The sequence below is a fragment of the Panulirus ornatus genome, chromosome 5, assembly GCF_036320965.1.
Source record: "Panulirus ornatus isolate Po-2019 chromosome 5, ASM3632096v1, whole genome shotgun sequence".
NCBI lineage: Eukaryota > Metazoa > Arthropoda > Malacostraca > Decapoda > Palinuridae > Panulirus > Panulirus ornatus.
The window spans coordinates 5,514,742-5,528,291 of NC_092228.1; the positions used below are offsets into that span (position 1 = coordinate 5,514,742).

The 13,550-nt window shown below is 45.8% G+C and overlaps 1 protein-coding gene across 3 annotated transcripts in view; it reads left to right on the top strand.

The window, feature by feature from the left end:
• The window catches only part of Eip74EF (Ecdysone-induced protein E74), a 630,411-nt gene that overhangs the window by 248,334 nt on the left and 368,527 nt on the right, over positions 1–13,550 (top strand). For all 3 annotated transcript variants that reach the window (XM_071660155.1, XM_071660166.1, XM_071660239.1), the window contains one exon: positions 4,455–4,508. The gene's annotated coding sequence lies outside the window, so the exon portion shown is untranslated. The remainder of the gene's footprint in view (positions 1–4,454; positions 4,509–13,550) is intronic.

The following is a 13,550-nucleotide window of genomic DNA, read 5'->3' on the forward strand; positions in this document are numbered from 1 at the left end:
TCTGGCGACATGCAGAGAACCAACCCTTGACTACGCTGATCAATCAGCGTGGCTCTCGCATGGCAACCCCCACGGGTGGGTAGCTGTCCTTCCCTGTCTTACTATTGTCTGGTCATCCACTTGGAGAGATTAAGTGGATTCCCACGTTTATGGTCGCGAGCCTCGATGTAACAGAAGGCTTTTGTCTCTTCTACAAGATCCTCCCTTGATTTTTCCCCCTTCATTGTGTTTCTTCATGTCTGGGTTCTTCCATGGCCAGCCTATCTTCACGGTTGTCGATGGCTCAAGATCCCCTTTCCTTATCAACAACCATCTACCGTAGGTTCTTGTCTTGTCACCTACACTCCTCCTCCTTTATATGAACGATTTCCCTTCTTCAGGAGACACCAGATTTACTCGTGCGCCGACGGATGATGAACACCACCATCATTTCTCCACTTCCTTCAAATCCGCTCCAACTTCTCTTGTTCGATCAGCGTCTCGTCTTCATAAACTTAAGACAGGATTTCCCTAGGGGCAGACGCAACCTGGTTTACAATACAGTGTCTTCCCGTCTCTGGCTGTAAAGTCCTTCTCACAACTCTCCCATCTCGATACTTGACCCACTTGCCCTACGCCGCTGTGATGGTTCATTTTCCCTCTCACATGGATATTACTCTGGTTAAATGTCTCGCGATGTGGCCAGCTTGTGTGCTCCCGTTGGTGGCCAGACCACGCTCTTCGCACGATTACCACGCGGCCGGCAGCAACTAGCAGGTCGGCCGTTGTGATATCTGTTTCTTTCCCTACACCGCTCATCTTTTGGAACACTTTGCCTCCTCATGTTCTTTCCCAACCACTACGACCTGCCCCTTCTTGAATGACAAGATTTTCCACATCTTACAAATACTGTTAAAATATTTCTGTACCTTTTATCCCCAATTTTAACTGTTTTCCTATTTTAGTTATGACCCAGCCATAGTGTGGGATTGTATCCTTCACTGGAGCGAACTAACTCATCTAACGACCTCTAAACTCCTCTAATGACCAGCTAATTTCAGTGACGGCCAATTAACTACTAATGGCGACCAGCTCACCTTATAAACGATCATTTAATTCCCCCTAACGACCAGGTAACTACGGTAATGACCAACTGACTACTCTGCCGTCTAGCTTACTCCTCTAACGACCATGTAAGTACTGTGACGACCAGCTAACTATTCTGACGACCAGCTGACTCCTCTAACGACCGGGCAGGGTAGCCCAAACGAGCAGGTAAACAACGCCAGCGGCCAGCTAACTACTCCGACGACCAGCTAGATGTTCCAAAGACAACCGACCACTCAAACGACGCGACAGGCGCACTGCAGTGTCCAGGCGAACAATCAGCGACTCTGAACAAGCAAACAGTGCGAGCGACCGACGTATCACGTTAGCGTCCAGCGAACAGAAATAGCAGCAAGCAAAACGCCGGGCGAGTCCATCGCATCATCCCGGCTCGGGCATGACCCCTGCTGACCCTAACCTGTCCTACGTAACTGTAGTTCTGATCCTCTCCTCCCTCTGGGGGGAAGGGGGAGGGGGGGAGGGATGCAACCGGTATAAGAGGGCGGGGGGAATTTCCGCCGTTTATTATTCTGATTTATTCCCTGTCCTCAGACGTCTTGTGGGAATCATGTAGGATAGGATGTCTCCTTCTTGTTTTTCCTTTCAATGTTCATTTTCGAATCATTATTCAGTACTTGAGGTATTTGTTATTTTGTCGGGTTTGTCAATCTTTTTTTTTTGTAGTGTTATAAGGATTTCAACCCCCCACCCCCACCCCCTAAAAGCATTGTCTTTGTTTTATGGCGTGTGCTTGTTTCTTGGTGTCTTTATTGACTACCATGTATTTTATCAGTCTGTGTTCGTGTGTGTGTGTGTGTGTGTGTGTGTGTGTGTGTGCATTTGCTATGTGTTTGTGATCATTTGGTTGTTAGTATTTGTGTCCATTTATAGCATTATGTGCTTGTCTCTACATGTTTGTGTATTTGTTTATGCTAGCGTGTATGTGAATTTATATGCGTGTGTTCAAGAAATTGCATTTTTTTTTGTTCGTGCACGTGCGTGCATGTCTGTGCATACACATGCTGTGTGTTTGTCCCCATGCTTGTTTGACTATGTCTCCTTTATCATGGCAGGTTGGTTTAGACTTCGTGAACCGTCGGCTGTGAACGCGTCGCGCCACACCTTGCTGTGAGCTGTCACTCACGTCATGTTCCGTTATCTTATCTTGCTTAGAAAGTTTCCACGAAAGCCTCACGAACGTGATTTTGGGGTGGATTTAGCACGTTAGGAAGGCTTGTGAGCACGACGGTACGACCTTCGAGCACGACGGAACGAGCCTCGGGCACGACGGTACGACCCACGAGCGCGATGGTACGACCCCCGAGCACGACGGTGCGAACCATAGGCACAGCGGTACGACCTTCGAGCACAACGGCACGACTCATGAGCACGACGGTGCGACCCTCGAGCACGACGGGACGACCCTCGGGCACGATGATGCCACCCGGCCTCTGACCTGACCCTTGCAAAGGGACAGGTCGTCGTGCTCAGAGGGTTCACAGTCCCCAGGTGTCATGTCCGCCTCACCCCCCACTCCCTCAGGCATTTCGCATTTCTTGATCATGCAGAATGCGCGGGTCAGCGGCTCCCAGGCGACGCGCTATCTCTGCACAGGAACGTCGTCACTCACCTGTTATCTCGCCGTTGTCCTTTTGAAAGGCCATTATTATTCGAGCGTTTTCTCTCTCTCTCTCTCTCTCTCTCTCTCTCTCTCTCTCTCTCTCTCTCTCTCTCTCTCTCTCTCTCTCTCTCTCTCTCTCTCTAAATCACATCATTATTTGGAGTGTCTTGATTTATATTTATATGCCAGTTTAAGCTGGTTATCTGTTGGAATTTTTCATCTTAAAACCGGAGGGTCGGTATTTATGTATAGCTTTAATTAAAGAGTTTTTGTTTTGAGTATCGAGAATTGATGTCATCTGACGTCCGGTTTGTCATTTTGAGTGTGTGTGTTTGTGTGTTGAAGTGGGGGAGAGGAGTGATGGATGTTGGTGAGGTTGCAGGGGGTGCAGGAGGGTCCAGTGTGTGTGTGTGTGTGTGTGTGTGTGTGTGTGTGTGTGTGTGTGTGTTTCTCCAGGGGGCGAGCGACCCCGGCTCCCGCCTTCCTCTACTGGACCTAACTCACAGGACTGCCAGGCACGCCTTCAGGAGTTAGTTCCCCCGCCGGCGCTAGCCTCGCCTCTTGGCTGTCCTAGCTGCTTGGGTGTCTCTGTGGATATATATGTACATGTGTGTGTTGTACGTAAGAAGGTAGGTGTGTGTATATATATATATATATATATATATATATATATATATATATATATATATATATATATATATATATATATATATATATATATATGCTAGGAACTTTGTAAACTTATATATCTTTTGGCGAAAGAAAAGGTCATATATTTGTGTGTCAGAATAAGTGAGTAAACATTATTGTAATGATGTGCATATTACTATGGTCCATTCTCTTAGGGATTTATTCGGCATATATATATATATATATATATATATATATATATATATATATATATATATATATATATATATATATATATATATTATCCCTGGGGATAGGGGATTAAGAATACTTCCCACGTATTCCTTGCGTGTCGTAGAAGGCGACTAAAAGGGAAGGGAGCGGGGGGCTGGAAATCCTCCCCCTCTCGTTTTTTTTTTTTTTTTTAAATTTTCCAAAAGAAGGAACAGAGGGGGCCAGTTGAGGATATTCCAAAAAAGGCCCAGTCCTCTGTTCTTAGCGCTACCTCGCTAACGCGGGAAATGGCTAATAGTTTAAAAGAAAGAAAGAAATATATATATATATATATATATATATATATATATATATATATATATATATATATATATATATATATATATATTGTTGGTTTGATGGTTGCCATGAATCAAAGGTCATTTGGCCAGCCTCAGTACCATATGTCAGTCACGTTGAAGTTTACGACCACAAGTTTATGTACTTTTAAGTATAAAGTGTTTCTTGTGTAAAGTTTAAGTATGCTGCCGTGCATACCGGATCACATGTCTTTTGGGACAATATTTTACTCTGTCTTGTGTCAGGAATAATTCATCCTTGGGTTTTTAGACAATGCAATTACACTGTAAGCCTGAACTGCACAAAATTATTCAGATCATTTCACCAGGAAGTCACTTACAGACGAGCAAGTGCTCGTGGCACGGAGTTCCAGCATTTGCTTCCCACAAGTCAGTACTTCCTCTTGGCTTTTTTTTTTTTCCTTTAATATGAAACTCCATGTACGTCGTCAAGCCCCATTATTCACATGGACTCTCAGCTTGCAGGAAAATATCTTTATTTTTTTTTCCTGCATCTGATGTTATTTATTTTTTTCCCTTGACAGATGTGAGTACACCGGGGAGAGGCGGCTGGCGCTGTCCTACATTACTTTATGAAGGTACGTACGTACGTGTGTGTGTGTGTGTGTGTGTGTGTGTGTGTGTGTGGAGAGAGTGTCTCCACAGTGGCAGTTCTACGTTGCCTAAAAAGCTAATATTGTGATTTTTTTTTAATACAAAAAATGAACTCAAGCGTCGGCAAGTTAACACTTTCATGCCCCTGTTTATCTCAGTTTGTTCCGATATCCTCCAGCCATCCTCTCTCCTGGTACCACCATGCACCCCCGTTCCACACGTCCTCTCCTGGTGCCACCATGCACCCCCGTTCCACACGTCCTCTCCTGGTGCCACCATGCACTCCCGTTCCACACGTCCTCTCCTGGTGCCACCATGCACTCCTGTTCCACACGTCGGCTGCCGCCCGACCATCCTTCTCCCGCGGGGAGTGAGCAGCAGCGAATACCTAAGCCCCTCAGGAGGAACCATTCATCGGTATGCACGGGCACAATGCATATCTCTACGTAGGTCAGCCTCCTGTGTAACTACGGACCATCCTGTGGGTGCCTTGAGGTTCTGACGTCATTGTGTGGTCTTCTCTAAGATTTTCAACAGCGGACCCTCATACTTATAAACAAAGGTCTCCCGTTTTCTGTCAGTGGTGTTCTTACGAGGGACACTATATTAAAATTACAAACCATAAGGTGTAAAACCATTTTCTCTCTCTCTTATGATAGTCTTATTGTACTTCAGGGAAGTAGATGATGTAGATGGTTTACGATAGATCTCTTACTTCGATGAGGGATATGTATTATGACGGGTAGAGTTCACACATTATATTAATATACATATTCGGGGCTCTGCTGTGGAGTGTTCGTAAATTTTCCCTAACAGGGACCCAGACGATGAAAAACGGACGTGTTTGGAATTCTTGGTCAGTTAGTGGAATGAAGGGAGAGGGAGAAAGGCTTAGGGGAGGAGCGTGTGTGTGTGTAAGAGCGATAGAGTATGGTGCCGGAGAGAGAGAGAGAGAGAGAGAGAGAGAGAGAGAGAGAGAGAGAGAGAGAGAGAGAGAGAGAGAGAGAGAGAGAGAGAGAGAGAGAGAATGTTTAGTTGAGTTTACCGTGCATACGTTACCACCGATTATATATTTATGTAAATTTGATACGCGTTAGACCCCCTTTTACAGACTTGCGGTACATTTGATGAATTCCCTTTACACGTCCCGCCCCTACACATGGCGTAAAGAGCTAGACACTATGGCATCGCCACCGTGTGTTGCGGAGAGAGAAATTTACACTTGTGTTGCCCGGTCCCTTAGTCTTGTAAATGTGTACCGTGTCTGCTCCGATGTGTGTATGCACACACACACGCACACATATATACACATACCCCAGGCTAATTGTGTGTGTGTGTGTGTGTGTGTGTGTGTGTGTGTGTGTGTGTGTGTGTGTGTGTGTGGAAATATTCGCACAGGCAAGATAACTGAAGAATAGTATGTAATAGAAATATCTTCCTCACACCATAGGCACGCCCAGTGGAGGTGACGGGCCGATTAGGCCCTGGGGCAGGTAAATGCATAAATTAGCATGTTATATAGGGAAGAACGTGTTTCTGCAGATGTACAGACTCGGGAGAGCTGAACGATGGGTTGTGTAGATTTATAACATGCACGTATTAGGTAAAGAGAAGTATCATAGCCAAGAGATACTTGGAAGTTAATGAACTTTGTGATTTTTTCCCTCGTCTTTATCTTCATTGTGAGTGATTACCGAAATTAATCATTGGTTCGTCTTCATGACACCAGATTACCAGCAATGAAGATTGGTTAAGATGCAACACGTGAGGAAAGTGGTTGGTTGGTATTTAACAAACCTGCTCGTGCAGGTTAATGTTAAACAGTAAAGAACTGCACGTGTTCCCTCCCTCCACCTATCCAGAGCTGTCATATCTAGGTCTGAATTAGCCAAAGGTGTGATAACAGGCTCCGTCATGTATCATGCTTGCTCGACGATTTAGCACCAGAGTTGAACACGCCCCTCCTCCCAAGGATCCGTACTCCTCGTCGTCCTCTCCTTCTGTTCTCTTATGTATCTCATATTCGTGGCTTTGCCCAGCACCCTCCGGCAAACACCTCGCAGGTAGGTTCTCCCGGAACACCTCCCCCCCCCCCTCTCAACCAGGGTCAGCCGCTAAGGGAGATGCTCACGCTTTTATGGACAGCTACCTGGACCTGTGCATGTTGTGAGCCGTGTGTGTGTGTTGACCTGTGGCAGGGATGTTGTCTTGATGATGTCTTGAACTTTCCTTATCAGGGATTCTGTCTTAATGGTCTTTACCTATCAGGGATTCTGTCTTAAATGACCTCTACCCTTTACGGATTCTGTCTTGATGACCTCTACCCTTTACGGATTCTGTCTTGAATGACCTCTTCCCTTTAGGGATTCTGTCTTAAATGACTCTACCCTTTAGGGATTCTGTCTTAAATGACCTCTACCCTTTAGGGATTCTGTCTTAATGACCTCTACCCTTTAGGGATTCTGCCTCAATGACCTCTACCTTTTAGAGATTGTCTTAATTACCTTTTTGATATCAGGGATTCTGCCTCCCTGAACTTCACTAATTGAGATACTGATCTCCCGAGTCCAACCTTACGATCTTAACACCTTTCGTATTATCTCCCATTTTCCTTCAACCCCCCCCCCTCCCTTCTCTCTCTCTCTCTCTCCCCTGATCAAAGAGCACTCCCGGTGTGAACCCCTCTGACAAACCCCCCCTCGTAAAGTCTTCAGCCCGCAGAACAACCCTCCCCCCCCCTCCAGTCAACACTCCCAGGAGCCCTCCAAGCAACGCCTCGCAAATTCTTCAGCTTCCAAAACCTGTCCTTCCAGTCAACTGCTGCTGGGGAGGAAGTTATCCATTGCAGTATCTCCAGCTAACCTGGACCAGCTTGACTCCTGCCTATTCTCTTTGGATGTTGTCATTGTCCAGAGAATGTGTGTGTGTGTGTGTGTGTGTGTGTGTGTGTGTGTGTGTGTGTGTGTGTGTGTGTGTGTGTGTGTGTGTGTGTGTGTGTGTGTGTGTGTGTGTGTGTGTGTGTGTGTGTGTGTGTGTGCAGGCATGCGGGACACGGAGGCTTGACACCTGCAGCAGCCCAGCTGCCGTGACTGGGACATTACCTATGGACTGTGTGGCCTCTCACCCGCCTCCTCCTCCTCCCAGCCAGCCACCCACCGAGACGGTCACTGAACCCCCCACCCCACCCCCACTCCACCCACCTGCCCTCCACCCCACGCCCTTCCCACTGCAACACACACACCCCCAGCACCACCTCACTTCTCTCCCCCACCCTTACCGCTACGTTCTCCCCACCCCACAGTACTACAACCTCACTCACCCCACCCTAACACCTCTCTTTGTAGAACCCCCGTTCATTCCCCTTCCTCTGCCCCGCTTTTCCCTAAAACTTCTCCCATCCCACAACCTTTTCTTCCTTCACTTTCCAGCACTCGAGCTTAGCCACTGACACTGGAACCCTCACGTCATCCCACCTACGGCAGTGGAACCTTCCCCTCCCCTGTGCCATCTGAAGGTTCTCCCCTCACCCTCCCCATCACTGGCACCATCACCAACACTGAAACCATTTCCAATACTGGCACCATCACCACCACTGATAGTCAGCTGTGGCCCATCCCTCCCTCCCACAAAATGTTACCCGCCCCCCCTCCTCCCCATCTTGCCCCATCTCCAACAGTGTTACCCTCTCCCCTGCCTCCCCAGCGGCTGAACCCACTGTTCCAATATTGCTCTTCCATTAGGCGGTTTACCCCCCCCCCTCTCTCTCTCTCTCTCTCTCTCTCTCTCTCTCTCTCTCTCTCTCTCTCTCTCTCTCTCTCTCTCCCAAGCATTCACTCCTCCTCCTCCCTCTCCCCTCCACCAATACCTTCTCCTTCGGTCCGTCTTACAGTGAACGCACCCCCCTACCCCCCTCCCCATCCGTCAAAGGGGTGACTGTTAAAGTAAGCGCTCCATCTGTCGACCTCCTCCTGGCTTTTTCCCACAACTGGAAACGGCTGAAATGTAAGCATTTCACACCCTGAAAAATATCGCATATTCCCTCCCTCCGCCGGTGTATAATGCGCTGAATAATGTATTGTATTTCATTTCTACCACTGTATAATACACGGAATGTTATACTTTATTTCGACGGGCGCTGTATGTTGCACGGAATTACCCTGCGATGCGTTTTCTCTGCCCATGTGCCTTTTCAGAGAATGTAGCATCGTCTTTCCTCCGTCAGTGTATTATGTACTACATGTCAGTATGTATGTCGGTGTATGTATGATGACGTGATTATTACACGAAAGTGCACTTGGGAACTTATCGTGTTTCATTTTCTCCGTGGACTTCGGAATATATATATATATATATATATATATATATATATATATATATATATATATATATATATATATATGATTAATGCTTAATGCGGTTGTAGAATATAGGGGTTGTAGTCACGGCCATCACAGCCACGACCACGCCAACACCAAACCACAACCCGATAATATATGCACAGTTTCCTGGGCATTTTACCCCGCATGGGCGCCTGCCGAGCTGAGGGCGTGAACTTTACGGTTCATGGCTGCCAGCGGTGGGGAGAGAGCGGTAGGGGGAGTGTTAAAGAAGGAGGGGTGGGAAAGAAAAGATGGTGGGGGAGGGATGACCCCGCCTACCTTCTCTCCAGAACCTTCCCACTTTCTCCTCACCTCTCCTTCTCCTCCTCCTCCTCCTCCTCCTCCTCCTCTCTCCACCGCCCTCCGAGAGTGGGAACCTCGGAGGATGAGAGACATAACACCAGGCACCCCGCACCCCATCCCCCTTCCCACGCCCCACACCACCACCTGCCTCACGTGTTCCTACTGTTGCACCATATTGTTCGTACCCGCTCCCCTCACCCCCTCCCTCAAGTTCCAACACACACACACATATATATATATATATATATATATATATATATATATATATGAAGGTGAAATCGCAATTCAGTAGTTCATTTACTTTTTATTTAACGTAATTTTTCTATACTGTGGTCCATGTATAGAAAATTACATTTTGAATAAAATTGTATGAACTACTGAAATGCGATTTCACCTTCATATATATATATATATATATATATATATATATATATATATATATATATATATATATATATATATATATATATATATATATATGAGAGGTAGCAGTATTGAGGCACCATTACATTTTTTTATGCATGAACAGATTAATACACGTACAACTCAGAGCCGGTATGGCTCGTTTGATTCGTTGTAAGTACGGCCGACAATAGAAAACCATCGCTGGTCTAGGGTCTGGTGGAATTCAAAATGAGGTTATTTGTCCTGGGATTGCGGCATGGATTACAGTGTGGTCGGTAAGTTTGGCTTCATTATTTTTGTATTTCTTGTGCAATACGGAATCCCTCTCCCTCGTCGCCATATATATATATATATATATATATATATATATATATATATATATATATATATATATATATATATATATATATATATATATATATTCTCTGAATGAAATTATTTCGAAAAGCATTCAGTTGGTGAAGTAGGATGACGAAGTGTGATTTCTTACTCCCGCGATGCTAATTTTAAAAGTATTTTAGAAAGTTAAAAGGAATGAGTTGCCATTTACCCAATCTTATGAAAGAAAACGGGAAGGATAATAAGAGGGCTGACTAACATAGCCAGAAAAGCAAATATTTTTGCCGGGGGAAACATTTCAGCTGTAAGGGTTGTGTGGCGGCAGCTGTAAGGGTTGTGTGGCGCAGTTAAATCGGATGGGGCAAGCACGACAAGAGAGGCTGTAGGTGGTACGTGGTTCTGTAAGGGGGGTTTACTGATGTGGTGGAAATGTCTTCCTTGAAGGAGATTATGTAGTGGTTGATCGTAAGGAGAGGATGTAGGGGAAGTCGTATCGGAGGCTGAACGTGAGTGGGTGAGGTCCTGGCGGGGAGGAGGGGGCGCTCATGACTTGCCCCAGTACAATATAGTCTCCCTTTGTACGTAGCGTATGGGAAACGTAGTGGGTGGGAGAGGATGAACGGGGTGTACGGTGGGAAAGTAGAGGGTTGAGGGTTGGAGCAGGTAGAGCGCCTGATGGGAAAGAATGGGATGAGAGAGGGAGACGGTAGTGCCTGATGGGGAAAGAAGGGAGTGGGTGAGACAGGGAGAGAGGGAGAGAGGGAGGGAGAGAGGGGTAGGTAGTTTAGGATGGGGAAAAATTTGGGTGAGAGAGATAGGGGGGGAAGGGGTAGTGTAGAATGGGAAAGAAATGGATGAGAGAGGCAGGAGGGGTGGGGGGGGGGGCAATAGTGTGGTACACCACACATACAAGTATTTATTGGTGCTTCAGGAAGTGCTACATTCGCCTCACACGCTGACGAACATCGAACTTGACGTCACGATGACGTGGGACGTCTTTCATTGGGGGGGGGGTCTCTTAAATGTTACGCGCCCGCCCCGTAGACTGTGCCCGAGGTGTGACGTCATCGTCTGACGTCATCACCGAGGTTTATGTCATCACCGCATCAGGTCGACCCCGTCAGCGGTGTGTTAGTATAGCCTGAGACATCCCGTTTTCTGTGGTAGGGGCAGCGTAGATTTGCTTCATTTCACGCGTTTTCGACGCGACGAGTAAGATATATATATATATATTTGCTTTGTCGCTGTCTCCCGCGTTTGCGAGGTAGCGCAAGGAAACAGACGAAAGAAATGGCCCAATCTACCCCCATACACATGTATATACATACACGTCCACACACGCAAATATACATACCTATACATCTCAATGTACATATACATATACACACACAGACATATACATATATAGACATGTGCATAATTCATACTGTCTGCCTTTATTTATTCCCATCGCCACCTCGCCACACATAGAATAACATCCCCCTCCCCCCTCAGCTGTGCGAGGTAGCGCTAGGAAAAGACAACAAAGGCCCCATTCGTTCACACTCAGTCTCTAGCTGTCTTGTAACAATGCCCGAAACCACAGCTCCCTTTCCACATCCAGGCCCCACAGAACTTTCCATGGTTTACCCCAGACGCTTCACATGCCCTGATTCAATCCATTGACAGCACGTCGACCCCGGTATACCACATCGATCCAATTCACTCTATTCCTTGCCCGCCTTTCACCCTCCTGCATGTTCAGGCCCCGATCACTCAAAATCTTTTTCACTCCATCTTTCCACCTCCAATTTGGTCTCCCTCTTCTCCTCGTTCCCTCCACCTCCGACACATATATCCTCTTGGTCAATCTTTCCTCACTCATTCTCTCCATGTGCCCAAACCACTTCAAAACACCCTCTTCTGCTCTCTCAACCACGCTCTTTTTATTTCCACACCTCTCTCTTACCCTTACGTTACTTACTCGATCAAACCACCTCACACCACACATTGTCCTCAAACATCTCATTTCCAGCACACCCATCCTCCTGCGCACAACTCTATCCATAGCCCACGCCTTGCAACCATACAACATTGTTGGAACCACTATTCCTTCAAACATATAATATATATATATATATATATATATATATATATATATATATATATATATATATATATATATATATTGGAAAGGATCACAATTTTGCGTGATCAAGTATATTCCTATGAGTCCATTTCCCCGTAGACTCAGGAATATATATATATATATATATATATATATATACATATATATATATATATATATATATATATATATATATATATATATATGCTCCTATGATACCATGAATGGTATTTACTGGACCAATCGGTGGCTAGATGGGGTTGGTGGGCGAGGGGGGAATGGTGACAAATTCCTGGAGAAGGAGGGGGTGGGGGGGGGGGTGCCTTCCTCGCCCAAGCTTGGTCCCCGCCCTTGGCTGGTGTGACGTCATTTCCTCGGTGGCCTCACCACTTGTGGTGTCGGCAGGTGGTGCAACTGTGACCTCCCTCTGGACGGGGGTTGTCATGACGTCACCAGCTGTGGTGATGGTGGTGTTGGCAGGTGGTGGAAATCGGGATAGGCCATATATATATATATATATATATATATATATATATATATATATATATATATATATATATACATATATATTAATTATACTTAATCGCCGTTTCCCGCGTTATCGAGGTAGCGCAAGGAAGCCAACGAAAGAATGGCCCAACCCACCCACATACACTGGTATATATATATATATATATATATATATATATATATATATATATATATATATATATATATATATATATATATATATATATATATATATAATTTGTATATGGAAAAGGGAGAGTGTTAAGGCGTGTGGCCATTCTCGTGAAATCGTGAGTTGTATTTATCAAGTTATCTCTCTCTCTCTCTCTCTCTCTCTCTCTCTCTCTCTCTCTCTCTCTCTCTCTCTCTCTCTCTCTCTCTCTCTCTCTTCAGCACATATAAACAAAGGACTAGTGTGTGTGTGTGTGTGTGTGTGTGTGTCTGTGTGTGTCAGGTCGTGTCGTATGCTTGCGCGCAGGTGTTGACAATAAGGGTGTAACAGGTCTGTTTTACCCCCAGCGTCGCTGTTGTTTGAGAGCAGGACAGATGTTGTAATGATCTAGTGGGTTTGTTCTGGTTCTCCAGTGGCTAGGGTGTGTGCTGGGTACTCGTTCCTCCAGTAAGTTTCTAATCCCTTAAAGTAGTTGGATAGTATAGGATCACCCGTGAGTATAATGGTATAGGATCCGTGAGTATAATGGTATAGGATCCGTGAGTATAATGGTATAGGACCCGTGAGTATAATGACCTAGGTCAGGGCAAATGCCAGGTCATCATACTCAGACGTCGTCGCACCGACGGGTCATATCTGTGCTCAGGAGAATTAAAAACTCCTCTTATCTCATTTCCACACCCACCCCACCCCTTCCCCCCCGTGTGTAAGTTGGTGTCCTCAATTGATAGCTGAAATTTTTATGATTTTCTCAGATTATTTCACGTTTCCCCCGTCCGTTAACGTATGGAAGTCACGACCTTCGTTCCGA